Raw genomic sequence first — 15,608 nt, 5'->3', positions numbered from 1 at the left:
AATACTGGAGTGGGTAGCTTATACCTTCAGCGGATCTTCCCGACCCAGGAATCGAAGCAGGGTCTCCTGCATTGCAGGCAGATTGTTCACCGGCAGAGGAGAGCATTAAAACAGCTCTGGACTCCTTCTATTTGCAAACTCTTAGAAGTGATTGTTGCCTAGTCAACCCTGAGTCTTCATCATCAAAGAGGATTTGGTACAAAAGATGCAAACAATGAATGTTTGTTGAAATAATAAGGCCCCTCAGAAAGCCTGACAAAAATTGTCCTTTGGCCCTGATGAAGCTGTGCAGACTAAAAAAAACCTTGGTTTCTTTAGTGGCTAGCATTACGTTACAGATGTAAAATTGTCTCTGCATACCCAACACTGTATAGAAAAGGAAAAGGCAGGAAAGGGATTTTTTATTCTTTTTGCTGTGCCCTGAGGCATGTGGGATCTTAGTTCGCTGACCAGGAATTGAACCTATCTTCCCTGCACTGGAAGTGTGGAGTCTTAACCACTGGATGGCCAGGGAAGTCCCAGGAGAGGAATCTTTGAGAAGGGTGCTGGCTAGTTAAAAGAGTGAAAACCAAGCTCAAAAAAATGATGGAGACCATAGGAGGCAAGGTGTTTGAGAACCCAGGCGAGACTGAGTGTTCAAGATGGGAAGTCCTACTGGGCAGTCATGTGACTGCCCAGCTGCTGGGTGGTGGAGGGGAGTTATCTAGCTTCCCTAGGCTTCCATGGATGTTGTGCATCACCAAGATTATCGCACGATTTGGGGATTTCTGCCAAACAGGAAGAAACTTTGGACTTAAAACAATAAAGGACTACTGTGCCTGTTCCTCTGGTCCTGCTGCACTCACCGGCAGCTCTTTTCAGTAGTTTGGCTGGCTTTGGTGAAAGGCAAGGAGAAGACAGACCTACACATGCATTTTGATAGAGAAAAACACCTCTGTGCCTGGAGTCCATGTGAAAGACATTATAACAGGGTTCTTGTAGATGAAGGAGGACCCATCTCTAGTCTACAAAAGCTGAGGTTTTCTACCAAGAAAAGTGATGGGGAACCCTCTGAAGAGACGCAGATGCAAATGCCAAGGGAGATTCACGTTTCTGTGTCTCTAGTTGTTTAGTGAAAGCTCCGGCAAACTGTCTTGTCTGTTCTCTCTGAGCTCATCACCCCAAGCTGGTTAACTTCACTGGGGTTTTGTGAGATTAAGCGAGATAATAGATTCGAATATCTACAACCCTAAGGTACTCACGGGCTTCTCAGGTGGCGCTAGTGGTAAAGAACCAGCCTGCCAATGGAGGAGGCATAAGAGATGCGGGTTTGATCCCCTGGAGGAGGTCATGGCAACCCACTCCAGTCTTCTTGCCTGGAGAATCCCCATGGACAGAGCAGCCTGGTGGGCTACAGTCCATAGGGTTGAAAAGAGTCGGACAGGACTGAAGTGAATGAGCACGCATGCAGGGTACTCGCACTTCCAGTGACAATCAACAACACTGGGCGTTTTCCTGGAGAGTATGGGTGGGCAGCCACGGTGGGAAGCACCTTTGCTTTTCCCGCTCCTTCTCATTAGTTCATATTCTTTGTGCTAATTTTATCTCCATAGTTGACACATGTCACTTGCAGCTGTCCAATATCTCTTTAATGGCCTCTGTATATCCTAATTATTTTTCACATTTTGACTCCTGCCTTCTCAAGGTAGAATCCAGAAAATTTTCATCCTGAGGCTTGTTTTCAGCCAGTATAGTAGCAGGGGACCGAGGTCCCTATAATTAGATGAACTTGCTTGAGACTTGGAATCAGAGGTGAACCATGTGAGGCTTCAGTCTGCCTGGGGAAGGTCCTCGTCCAGAAGGCGGTGGAGTTGTCTGCTTCTCTGGGGGCAGGGCTGGTAGAATTTCTGTCGTCTAGTCCTGGTCATTACACTTGCTACATAGTGAAAGTTGTGATGTTTTTGTTAGAGAATCCCCACAAGTGTGTCTGCATTTGATAGATTCAGAGTCCATTCTTTGCTCTTCTCAGAGATACTTTGAGCTGTGTATGTTCCTTTCATGCTTACATTCGTCCTTCATTGCTGCTGGTTGTGAGATCAATAAAGATTTTGTCTTTTCATAAGTGGATATTATAGTCCTTGAAAATATGTAGACAAATGAAAATGAATAGAGGAGATATGATGGATAGAAGAAGAGATAAAGAAGAAGAGAGTAAGGACAAGAAGAGAGAGAAAGAGAAAAAGAGACAGAAAAGGCCCCGGCGACCTCAGAAACGATCCCCGGTGGGTGAGCGTCTGTGGTGGCCAGCCTCTACTACAGCCTCCTGGAACCCATGTCCTGTGTAGTCCTTTTCTGTGTTGAATCAGGGCTGGCTGGTGTGATCCATTAAATATGGTGGAGGTGACAGTGTGTGATACCCAAGCCTGGGTAATAAAATGCGTTGCACGTTCCGTCTTGGCCTTTTGGATCATTTTCTCTGAAAGAAGCCAGCTGCCATATTGGAAGGACACTCAAGCAGCTCTGTGGAGACCTCACATGAAGAGAAACCAACTTGGCAGTTCCAACTTGCTGGCCACTTGAGTGAACCTCCTTGGAAGTGGATCTCCTGGCCATGGTCCATCACTTAGAAGACTGGAACTCCAGTCAAGGCCCAACAGAGAGCATCCTGAGAGCTTGAGTCAGAACTGCCCAACCAACTTGCTCCTGCATCCTTGGTCTACAGAACTGGGGGAGGTAATGCATGGGTCTTGTTGTTTTAAGCCACTAAACGCCACGTTAGTTGTCATACAGCGTTCAGTCAGTTCAGTTCAGTTCAGCCGCTCAGTGGTGTCTGACTCTTTGTGACCCCATGAATCGCAGCACGCCAGGCCTCCCTGTCCATCACCAACTCCCGGAGTTCACTCAGACTCACGTCCATAGAGTCAGTGATGCCATCCAGCCATCTCATCCTCTGTCATCCCCTTCTCCTCCTGCCCCCAATCCCTCCCAGCATCAGAGTCTTTTCCAATGAGTCAACTCTTCGCATGAGGTGGTCAAAGTACTGGAGTTTCAGCTTTAGCATCAGTCCTTCCAAAGAAATCCCAGGGCTGATCTCCTTTAGAATGGACTGGTTGGATCTCCTTGCAGTCCAAGGGACTCTCAAGAGTCTTCTCCAACACCACAGTTCAAAAGCATCAATTCTTCGGTGCTCAGCCTTCTTCACAGTCCAACTCTCACATCCATACATGACCACAGGAAAAACCATAGCCTTGACTAGATGGACCTTTGTTGGCAAAGTAATGTCTCTGCTTTTGAATATGCTATCTAGGTTGGTCATAACTTTCCTTCCAAGGAGTAAGCGTCTTTTAATTTCATGGCTGCAGTCACCATCTGCAGTGATTTTGGAGCCCCCCAAAATAAAGTCTGACACTGTTTCCACTGTTTCCCCATCTATTTCCCATGAAGTGATGGGACCGGATGCCATGATCTTCGTTTTCTGAATGTTGAGCTTTAAGCCAACTTTTTCACTCTCTTCTTTCACTTTCATCAAGAGGCTTTTTAGTTCCTCTTCACTTTCTGCCGTAAGGGTGGTGTCATCTGCATATCTGAGGTTATTGATATTTCTCCCAACAATCTTGATTCCAGCTTGTGCTTCTTCCAGCCCAGCGTTTCTCATGATGTACTCTGCATATAAGTTAAATAAACAGGGTGACAATATACAGCCTTGATGTACTTCTTTTCCTATTTGGAACCAGTCTGTTGTTCCATGTCCAGTTCCAACTGTTGCTTCCTGACCTGCATACAGATTTTAGACACTTGAAACAGTTCTCCTGCTGTCCTTCCCATTGGGAAAGATGCTCTTGTCTCTGAGGCAGGGGCAGACAGTGGTGATGTTGGAGATGTGTCTTCTTATGGCTGCTATCATGGTTCTGCTTCATGTGTTGTGCTGTGCTTAGTTGCTCAGTCATGACTGACTCTTTGTGACCCCCTGGACTGGATTCTGCCAGGCTCCTCTGTCCATGAAATTCTCCAGGCAACAATACTGGAGTGGGTTACCATGCCCTCCTCCAGGGAATCTTCCCAACCCAGGGATCAAACCCAGGTCTCCCGCATTGCAGGCAGATTCTTTACTGACTGAGCCACCAGGGAAGCCCATTCTGTTTCATTGGTTCAGTTCAGCTGCTCAATCACGTCCGACTCTTTGCAACCCCATGGACTGCAGCATGCCAAGCTTCCCTGTCCATCACCAACCCCTGGAACTTGCTCAAGCTCATGTCCATCAAGTCTGTGATGCCATCCAGCCATCTCATCCTCTGTCGTCCCCTTCTCCTCCCACCTTCAATCTTTTCCAGCATCAGGGTCTTTTCCAATAAGACAGTTCTTCACATCAGGTGGCCAATGTATTGGAGTTTCAGCTTCAGTATCAGTCCTCCCAATGAATATTCAGGATTGATTTCCTTTAGGATGGACTGGTTGGATCTCCTTACAGTCCAAGGGACTCTCAAGAGTCTTCTCCAACACCACAATTCAAAAGCATCAATTATTCGGAGCTCAGCTTTCTTTATAGTCCAACTTTCACATCCATACATGACTACTGGAAAACCATAGCTTTGACTAGATGGACCTTTGTTGGTAAAGTAATGTCTCGGCTTTTTAATATGCTGTCTAGGTTGGTCATAGCTTTTCTTCCAAGCAGCAAGCATCTTTTAATTTCATGGCAGCAGTTCTGCTTCATAGCAGCGCTCAATTCTTCACTTAGTAGAATTCCTCTTGGGCTCCAGTAGATAATGGAACATTATTTCTGGTTTTCAGTATTATTGTACCTTTAGTTCTCCAGGGTATATTTTCAAAAGTCTTTCAATGGGGGAGGTGGATAAGGATGAATCAAGTGCTGTTATTTTGCAGTTCTCTTAACCAGGAAATCGAAAATTTATAGCTGCCCCTAAATTCTTGATTATGCATCTCATCAGTACACGTTTTTTGACAACATATGTTTCCTACAGGGTGCAGTGGTAAAGAATCTTTCTGTAATATATAGGAGATGTGGGTTTGATCCCTGGGTCAGGAAGATCCCCTGGAGAAGGAAATGGCAAACTACTCCAGTATTTTTGCCTGGAAAATTCCAAGAACAGAGAAGCCTGGTGGACTATTGTTCATGGGGTCACAGAGTAGTACATGACTGAGCACACAATACTCCAAAATATTTCTTCCTTGTTCCTTCATTTATTTATTAGTTACAAGTGCCATTGTATTGTTTTATCGTATGTTATAAAGCGTACAAAATATACATTTAGAAAATACGAGATAAAAACAAACAGAAATAGGAGTTCTAATATTTTAATTTTCTTTCCTAGTGGTTATCTTGGTCACTGCTGGTAAGTGTGTCCCTTCTCCCACTTTGGAGACTACTGGTCTCCGATATGGTTAGCTTTTTGCAGTTTCATATTATCTGCATGATTTTTTTAAGGGCAGAGATTGTGCCTTGTTTATGTCTTCCATGATTATAAGATTACTGCTCTATTTGTGCTTCTTACAATACAGAATGAATGAAAGAATGAATACATGAATACATGATTGGATGGAGAAATGACATCTATGTTTCAGTATGATACTAAAAACAAAGAAAACAAAAATTGATATGTTAATTTTAAAAATTTAAAAAGTAATATTAATTAAAAGTGATATGTATATTAAGTAGATGAGACTTAAGCATACACTCAGTGGTTAAGATATTTTTTTAATCTTAAGTTTATTTGTTTTTAATTGGGGGATAATTGCTTCACAGTGTTCTGTTAGTTTCTGCTGCACAACCACGTGAATGAGCTATAAATATACACATATCCTGGGCTTCCCTGGTGGCTGAGTAGTAAAGAGTCTGCCTGCCAGTGCAGGAAATGCAGGTTCGATCCCTGGGTCAGGAAGATCCCCTGGAGAAAGGAATGGCAACCCACTCCAGTGTTCTTGCCTGGAAAACCCCGTGGACAGAGGAGCCTGAAAGGTTACAGTCCATGAGGTCACAAAGAGTTGGACAAAACCGAAGCAACTAGAGAACAATAACGTACATATGTCCTCTCCGTCTTGAGCCTCCTTCCCCTCCGCCATCCTGCCCAGTGGTTAGGGTCTAAACCTGGGTGTGCTTGATTCCAGAACCGTGTTCACCACTTAATCTCCCCCAAATTCCAGAGCCCCTCTCTTCCGCAGTCAGAGAATCACCTTCGTACCAGACACACCCCAGGAGGAAAGTTCCTGGATTTATTTCTAAGACAAACAGTGTTCTGTTTTCCCTACCCATCCCAACCCCCACACTGACATCCACAGGCCCCCGAGTCACACCCCCGCACACAACAGTTTTCTCCTTTTCCTTCAAGCTGTCTTCCAGGCCTGGTTCTCTGGCAAATAGCCATCACCCGTGAAGCCCTTTCTAGTGAGTACATATGTGGGGGAGGATTTTCCTTCACTAGCTTGCCTCGCCAGGACACATGCTGTCTGAATTTCTGTCTCCTCGCATTTCCTGGAGTGAGGACTTGGGGCAGACGCAATCATAACCAGCTTGTCGACTCTATTTGTTCAGCTGGGCATCTCTCGACCATGTCAGTCGACCTGGCTCTTTATCCCCATTTAGACTTTGGACAGCCCTAGTGCATTAGACCCAGTGCTGCAATTTCCCTCTGCAGCCCCATTCTCCACGCCACTGGCTCTTCCCGGCCAGGCGTTATGCAAGAAACTGGGAACCCAGAAGAAGGCAAGGAAGGGGCAGTTTTTCTGAGAATATGCAGCTTGGTTCTCTCTGTATGTCTTTTTATGTGCGTACGCATGCATGCACTCAACAGTAGAAGGATGCATAGCTGAATCTACAGTCTTAGCTTGCTCTCCGGATTCTTTCATTGTTGCTGCACCTTGGCCATGACAGCTCAGTTGGGGCCAGTGGGTGGGAGTTCTTGGGGTTATAGGCAATTACTGAATTGGCAAAAAAAATTCAGAAGGTCTTATGGAAAAACCCAAATGAACGTTTTGGCCAACCCATACAATGTAGTATTATAGTCGACCTGCCTTGGTTGCCCTGAACCTTTGAATGCCTTTGGGATGGGTTAGTTTAGACTCCCAAATCTTCGTGGCTTTAAAATAATAAAATTTATTTCTCATTAGTGCTGTGTGTCCATCAGGGGACATCTGGGGGGCGGGGGTCCGAGTCACTCTAGGACTTGGGCTGATAGAGAAGCCACCGTTTGCCAGCGACCCTGGTGGAGGGCGGTGAAAAAACAGGTACATCTTACACAGATCACAGTAAGACATTACCCAGAAGCACTCTGGCCTCTTTTCCTGTTCCAGTGGCCAGAGCAAGTTGCATGGGCATGACCGTTTCCAAGGGGGCAAGTAAGTAAGTATTACCATGTGACCAGGAGAGAGAACTACCATTTATGTGAGCATGTATGTGCCAATGACCGTCATCATATACTTTCCTGCTTTTAGAGAATTTTCTAGTTTCTGAATCCTACTTTTCTTTTACCCCCGGGAGGCGTGGCTCCCAGGCTCAATGGCTGTGGCACACAGGCTTGGTTGCTCTGGGGTCTTTGGGATCTTCCAGGATCAGGAATTGAACCCACGTCTCCTGCATTGTCAGGTGGATTCTTTACCACTGAACCACCAGATAATTCTACTTTTCCAGGATAGAAGTTAGAAATTCACTGTGATGGACAGAGTACTGGCCACCCAAAGAGGTCCATGTCCTCCTACCCAGGGCCTGTGAATATATATGAAAGAATTTTGCAGGTATGACTACATAAAGGATCTTGAGATGGGGAGGTGACCTAGGATTATCCAGGTGGCCCAACATCAGCACAAGGACCCTTACAGGGAAAGAGGGAGGCGGGAGAAGCAGAGCCAGGGAAGCAGACATGAGGATGGGCACAGGCTTGCAGTGACTGATGCAGACAGCCTTGGGTCCAAGAATGCCTGCAGCTCTCAGGGCTGGGGATGGAGGCTTGTACTGGGGGAGGGTCTGTAGGGTTAGGGTTAGGGTAATGACGTGAGTTGGTCTCTGTAAGAAGGCTGAATTGGGGTGTGAGATAATATAGTCACTTTGTTTTTAATGTTCACATTCAATCATTTTCTTCTGTTCACCTTACCTAAGACTTGTATCGATTATTCAGCCATTAACACTACCTACCACCTACCTTTACCACCTACTTCCCTTGTGGCTCAGATGGTAAAAGCGTCTGCCTACAATGCCGGAGACCCGGGTTCGATCCCTGGGTTGGAAAGATCTCCTGGAGAAGGAAAAGGCAGCCCACTCCAGTATTCTTGCCTGGGAATTCCCACAGACAGAGTAACCTGGCGGGTTACAGTCCATAGGGTTGCAAAGAGTTGAACACAACCGAGCGACTGAGCAGCAGCATAACGTATGAGAGATTGGCACTGATACGCTGGCCTCTGATTCACAGCACAGTGCAGAGGTCATCGGAACTGGTGCTGCCCCTGTTTGATGGGCACTGCAGTCTCCTCTGTGTAGCACACATGCACAGAATTCCAGCGGGATAGAGCAGTGGGCATTCCCCTCTCCCCCACCATGGATCTTCCTGCTGACGGTATCTATGGGATCCAGGCCGACATGGGCTGGCTCAGCTGGTGGGACTCGTTTACTGTGGATCTGGCTGCAGCTTGAGCTCAGACGTAGGTCCTGGGCTGAAGGAACAGAAGCTCCCCCAGGTCACAGTAGACCACCAGAGCACAGAAGCAAGTCCACTGGAAACCCAGTTGCGTTTCAAATCTCTGCTCCTATCCTGGTGAGTGGTTAAGCCAAAGCTAGGGTGCGCAAGTGGGGAGAGATGCAGAGACTGTTACTGGGGTGTGAAGAATTGGACCTAATTCAATCTGTCACAACAGAGAAGGAAACGTAGGTTTGGGAAAATTAGGGTTGTTTTCCTGGATTTCATAGGACTTATGTCTTGAGTCAAGGCTCCCTCTCCATTCATTACTCTCCACTGTCACCGAGGCAGAGCTCATGAAAAGCTCCAGCAGGTAGCCTTCTGGGCGCGAATGTCTCATTTTGCTCTGACCTTGTCTTTCTTTTTCTGGAGGTTCGTCTGTTTTCAAACCACAGTGTTTCAACAACTCAGCTCACCATTTATCCCTCTGGGGAACTCTCTCTTTCTGATCAATTCCACCCCCGTTTCTGGGATGACACGTCTCTCTCCAGATCTTTGTCTACTCATCTGTAAAGAGAGCCAGTTCTCCCTGAACGCAGTGGACTCGGACTCTTTCTGGCAGCAGTTCGCAGGCGACTCCAGTCCCTCCTCTGTGCAGAGCTCCCTTGGCGCTGTCAGAAACACAAACCGTGTCTCAGGCACATTCGGAGCAGGGGACTGTCCACAGAGAGAAACTGGTTCAGCTTTGGGGGCCCTGGGTTGCTCGGACCCTGCATGAAGCATTGTGTGGTAGGGGTGGCCCTATAAAGTGCAGGCTTTCTCTTGGTCTGGGGTCCAGAGTTGCTGAAGACTCTGTATGGTGTTAGGCAAGACGAAGAGATTTGGTAAGTGGGTGGGGGGTGGCATTTCGAGTATCACTGTTACTGGATTTAGTTCATTTCAATAACACTTGTTGAGCCCTAGCAATGCTCCAGGGCTTCCCTGCTGGCTCAATGGTAAAGAATCTGCCTGAGATGCAGGAGACACATGAGATGTGGTTTCAATCCCTGGGTGGGGAAGATCCTCTGGAGGAGGAAATAGCAAGCCACTCCTGTATTCTTGCCTGAAAGACTCTATGGACAGAGGAGCCTGGTGGGCTATAGTCTGTGGGGTTGCAAAGAGTCAGATACAACTGAGTGACTGCACACACACACACAGAACAATGCACATTGGGAACTAAGCTACAGACATGCCCAGACACATACAGAGCCGGCCTCGTGAGGCTTAAGTCCAGCAGGAGAGATGAGGATATTAAATACACAGCTACGTTCTCTGCTTCAAGCTTGGCAAAGCCCCTGCAAATGATGACAGAAGTGTTGGGGTTATTCTTAACAGCTTTTGGGCTTTGTCTGAAAAGGACACGTCCTTTTTTCCCATCTTGCTGTGAACAATGAATGGCTGTGTTGTATGGGAACATTTAGTGCCAGCTCCTTGCATTTCCAGAAGGAGAAGGAAAGTCCTACTTTCCAAGAGGGAAAGGTTTGGGAGGAGCACTGCTGATGTTTTTTTCCTCTATGCCTGTGACCCGCTAATTTCTCTGCACAGAAGGAAAGGTGATTCTGACTCAATGAATGAATTTGGAGGTAGGAGCTGGGTAGGAAGCGGAGTTCGTGATGCGTTGTAGGGACTCCAGGGAGAATTAGAGCCCGTTGGGACCTGAAGTTCAAGAAAGGGAAGTGACTCGACCTCCTCTGTCCTTGTGTGTGGCAGAGACTAGAGGTCTGGATGCGAAGGAAGGAGAGGCTGGTAGCTGGGGACAGTTGGCGGCTGTGGTGATGATGGAGAGACGGTGGGTGGACATGGACCAGCCAGAGTCGAGGAGACTCTGAGCAGTGATGAGCAGGAACTCAGATATGGTCCAGCCAGGGCCTGAGGGGGGCAGGCTGGAGTGGAGGTTCCATGGCTCAGGGGAACATCTGGAGCATCTGTGGCTTCGAGAGGGGGCCAAGGTCACTCATTTGTGCAGCTGGAGTAGTCATGACCCCAGCCGTGGCTTCTTCCCGAGCAGCTGTGAACACACAGGAAGACTCTAGCACAGAATTTACAAAATGGAGGTCTTCGGGCTGAATCTAGCTTCTCCATGTGTTTCATTGAACCCAGGTAAAACTGAAAGCTGTGAGTTAGCTGAAGGAAACAAGTGCAGGATTATAAGTAGAAATCTGGATTTTGATTTATTTTCTTAAAAAGCAAAGACTGGGGCCTCCCTGGATCCCATTCCTGATTGGCCATCATCTTCTGGAGCTGAGTGGGGGTCCCTCCTTTTCACTGGGACCCCCCCAGTTTGCCATAGTCCCCATGGGTCTGTCAGTTTTGCAGACTCACTCAGTTTCTCTTCCAGGTCATCTGCCTGATCCTCGGTCATTTGGTTTTACAGCCCCATGTTGCACCTGAGATGCTGGGTTTAGCCTCTCCTGGGTTAGAGATCCTCTTGATATTTTAATGTAAGTTAAAGACCTCTCCAGAGAGACACACCTTGCACTTGAAACTTTTGCATAAAATTAGAGGTGATTTCCAGAACCCCTAAAGCTGCTGAGAACCTGCTTCCTAGGTTGAAGCACCCTGCTTTGAAAAAATGGATCCTGCAGTCTCTGAAACCTCAGAAGCACTTTACAGTTTACAAAGCACACCTCCTTTCCCGGGAGAGTGTGCAGTGTCCTCAATCTAGCTTCCACTCGCTTGCTTTATACCCCTTGTAGCAGGTGTAGGGGTCCCCCAGCCTCCTTTACAGATGAAGAGTGGGGTCCAGGGATTCTGAGTGATGCCTGCAGAGTCGTGCAGCTGGGAGCTGGAGGGGCTGGCACTCAGCTCCCCCCACATTCCTGCTTTGGTCTCCCTTTCCTTCCCACTACCTTCCATTTGCCAATCGGTTATAAATAGCTCAAAGAAGATTTTATTTCCAGCTTCGAAGTGACATGTGCTGTCAGCAACACCACAAAACACTTCATTGATGTTTTTAAGGGGGGTAGGGAAGAGGAAATAAAATTGCTTATTTGCCCAAAGCAATGTTCAGTGAAGTGAAATCCATTGACTCCCTGTGGGACTCTCTGCTTCTCCCAAGTGAATGGATTCTCAAATTTGGAACACAGGTGGCCTTCAGGTTGGATGGACATAGCCCGCCTCTCTGATTAATTCGGTGGATGCCGCGCTCCAAGGAGGGCCGGGAGTCGGAAATCCCCCCCCCACCACCTACTTCCTGCCTGGGGAAAACCGCAGGGAGAGGGGAGTGAAGGGGAGGCAGCTCCTAACAGCGATGGGGGCCTTGCCTGGAAGGGGTAAGCAGCGGTTTTTCTGTCTTGCTGCATGTCAGGGTGAAGGCTGGTGGGAGAAAGCGTTCCTCTGAGTCTTCTCAGCACAAGAAGAAATCGCAGCCAAACCTGTGCAATCAAAGAGAAGGGTCTGTGTGAGACGGTGGGGTGACGCTAGGTGATTTTTGATGATATGGCAGGGAATCCAGGAATAAGCAGCACGGCTGAGCACCGACATAGAAAAGGGAAAAGGAGTAGCCCAGTATTGCTATTGTGCTGAATATGTTAGCTGCTCAGTTGTTTTCTGACTCTTTGCAGCTCCATGGACTGTAGCCCACCAGGCTCCTCTGTCCATGGAATTCTCCAGGCAAGAATACTGGAATGGGTTGCTATTCCTTTCTCCAGTGGATCTTCCCAACCCAGGGATCGACCCTGGGTCTCTCGCATTGCAGGTGGATTCTTTTTACCATCTGAGCCACCAGGGACCAACCCAGTATCATGAATGGGTTGGCCAAAAAGTGCTTTTGGGTTTTTCTGATGCGATATGTAAGGAGCTCTGAGACATAAGGCCTGGTGCAGAAAGCTGGCAAATGAAGAAGGATGTTTGGGTCTCAAGAACCAAAAAAGCTCTTCCTTGGCCTGAACTAGGGGAAATAGCCAGGAGTCATCCGGTGCTTTACATAGTATGCAGCCCTTGACCTGCCGCTTCAAGACTATGAGATGAAAATCACTCCTGCTGCACGCATTTGGTGGCTGAGAGAATCCGGATGTGAGAGCCTCCCTTGTTTACTTGAGGCCACACAGCTGTGGTGCGTGGCGGAGCCTAGCAGTTTGGCCCCAGAGTTTATCTCTTTAACCTCTTTGCTTTCTTGCCTCAGCAAGCTGAGCTTGAAATAGAGAAAGCTCCCATCCCTGGAGGAAAAGAAACCCGGGAGAGAGAAAGAGGCAGAGAGAGGCTGTGGGTTGCAGTGTTTGGCTCCAAGTGGGCTCAGGTCACCTGTCTGAGAAAGAGAGACCAACTGCTAGAAAGAGGAAGCAGTGATGAGAGCCCTGCTGAGAGCTGACCCTGGCTCTGACCCCTCTGGACTCTCTAAAAGCAGAGAAATGAGAGCTGATTTATGTCCTGACCCTTTAACACTACTCTGAAAGCAGGTGGTGACCTTATTTATCTTATTCACGGCTGTGTCCCCACTGGTTTCTCTCGGGTGCTCAGAAAAGCCTTGTGGAATTAACATGGAAAGTGACTGGCCTGGTGTCAGACACCATCATTTAAACTTAGGTCTCTTTGCCCTGAGATGAAGCTGGATGTTCTCATTTCCCTGCATTCCGGAAAGGGAGGATGAATGGAATTTAGGTTCTCGTGTCTGGGTGGAGCAGCACGCTGGGAAACAGCCCTGCTGCACCCATCAAGGCTGGGGGAGAAGCTCACAGCATTTACTATTCAATTCAACTCAGTGTGCATCTCTTTGGCTCTGATCGTGTACCCAGCATTGTATCTGGTGTCCCAATAACACTAAAGGAACAGAAGACAGGCATCATCTCAGCCTTTGGGAAGCTTCTTCTACAGACACGGAGATGAAGTGAACATCTCAAAACATCTTACTCTTTCTCTTCCAGTGTGAAGTGAGGAGCTTGTTTTTATCACATGTATCCTCTTACTACATGGTAAGCGCCTCTCAAAGATAAGACTTTAGGTGCAGTTAATTTATTAGGAATGTGGTCCGTGGTCCCAGGAAGCACTGGCATGAGAGTGGGAAGGGCCCTGGGGAGGAAGGAAAGTCACAAAAAGTGTTTTCACTGGGGACCTCTGAGAGATGGTTTCAGACACACCTCAGAACCGTCCCTCTGCAGATCAAGGAGACTGGGGTCTTCATCTGCTGTCTCCCTCCCTGGTTGGTCCTTGATAACTCCTGGACACTGAGTCCCTGGCACGTCTAGACTTCCTCTTGGCCAGAGCACATCCTTAGGTAGAGAGATGAAGGGAACACGGGGTGGGTGCGTGGGGACAGTTAACAGGAGGCCCCCCGGTAGACTGAGGGGATTGCAAGCAGGGACCATTTAGACAGGAATAGTTAGCTCTAGGTCCCGAGCGTCTGATGCACAGACTCCTGCATAGAGAGTGCTCAGCGTGTATCCATGGATGAACTCAAAACCACCCATGTAAGCGGGAATGAGAGATGAAAGACAAAAGCAAAGTGGCAGCATTTTGGTATGCTAAGAGCCCTAATGTGCTTTGTTAAACGACCCCAAACTTTTAGGGTACCAGAGGGGGCAGCCTATTTGGAAGCCTCACAGCTGGGGTTCCTGTTGGATATTCGCCCATGGCTGGTTTGGCCACATCAGTGACTGTGAAACCAGCTTCCACCTGACAGGTGCTTGATTTAATAACCACCCCCCCACCTCCACCCCGGCCCAGCCTCGTATCAGCCCTGACATGCCCAGGGAATAAGACGGCAAATTAGAGAGATGGAAACTCCACTTCACTGCAAGCCAAGATTTAGATGGTCCTCGTAGCCCCTTATTTATGAAGTTTGGGTTTCCCTTTCACCTTTCAGTGAGATTGGGATGGCTTGCTGGCCCTAAATAGTAATGAATTTGGGGCTGTGTTCTGCCTCCTGGCATGAAGTGCTTAATGAATGTTCCCATCTTTCTACAGGGAAATCTCTCTCTCTGCTAATTGCTGTCATCATCCATCAAGATCACCAACAGAGCAGCATTCCAGCCAGAGAGGCCTTGGGGCCCAGGTGAGCTCCAGGACCAGGAAGCCAGGGGCCCATATGGGGCTGCACCTGCTGGGCATCTCCATCAGGAGGCGCCAAGGAGGCACACGCAGTCGGAGTCCGGACCAGCCTCTCAGGCTCTGTACCTTGGAGTCATTGGCCCTGGGACTACCAAGCCACCTACCTTGGGGACCTGGGGGTGACGGAGCTATGTGGTGCAGGATGCCTTCAACATTTTAATCAGACCAGCCCCCCTTTATCTCTTTTACACCTCAAATCAGATTTTGTCAAAGAAGTCCTACTAATTTGAAAAGAAAGATTTGAAAACCACAGATCTAGTCCAACTATTAGCTTTAACAGGTGAACTGACACAGTCTGGAGGCCAGGCGAGGAGTGTGCTACAGGTCAAAGAGAAAGTCAGGTTCAGACCTGGGACACGAGCCCAGGTCTCTTGATTGCAAAGACAGCATTTCTGGGTTTTTATTTGTTTTTAATTCTCTACTTTCCACCTCCATCTGTTTTATACATTAATGAATGTGCAAGAACCCGCCCTGAGTGTCTACCTTGGAGGCTGTAAGAGAGAAAGAGTAGGGGGATTGAGCATCCAGAGGGCAGGGAAGGTCACACATGCTGGCACTGGTTGGGAACTTCACAGACTTACTCTTATTCATGGATTTATTTTATTATTGGAGCATGATTGCTTTACAAAATTGTGTTAGTTTCTGCTGTACAAAGAAGTGAATCAGTAGTATGCATATATACATTCTCCTCCCTCTTGGACTTTCCTCCCCCCATCCCACCCCTCTAGGTCATCACAGAGCACCGAGCTGAGCTCCCTGTGTTACGACAGCTTCCCACCAGCTCTCTGTTTTACACATGGTAATGTATGTATGTCAGTGCTATTCTCTTAATTCATCCCACCCTCTCCTTTTCATTCCTTTGTATGTAGGTCCACACAGAAGTCTACAGTGCCATAAATGCATTCAAGACATGGACATTGC

The 15,608-nt window shown here is 47.7% G+C and overlaps 1 long non-coding RNA gene across 1 annotated transcript in view; it reads left to right on the top strand.

Moving 5' to 3' along the window:
- The window catches only part of LOC138990772 (uncharacterized), a 50,888-nt gene extending 35,924 nt beyond the window's left edge, over positions 1–14,964 (top strand). Inside the window, exons 4-5 of the long non-coding RNA XR_011466872.1 lie at positions 13,505–13,552; positions 14,544–14,964. This is a non-coding gene — a long non-coding RNA (uncharacterized lncRNA). The remainder of the gene's footprint in view (positions 1–13,504; positions 13,553–14,543) is intronic.
- Positions 14,965–15,608: the final 644 nt, after the last annotated feature.

The sequence above is a fragment of the Bos mutus genome, chromosome 14 (assembly GCF_027580195.1).
Source record: "Bos mutus isolate GX-2022 chromosome 14, NWIPB_WYAK_1.1, whole genome shotgun sequence".
Lineage (NCBI taxonomy): Eukaryota > Metazoa > Chordata > Mammalia > Artiodactyla > Bovidae > Bos > Bos mutus.
Note: the sequence above shows the minus strand (reverse complement) of the source record. Positions and strands in the feature narration are given on the sequence as shown.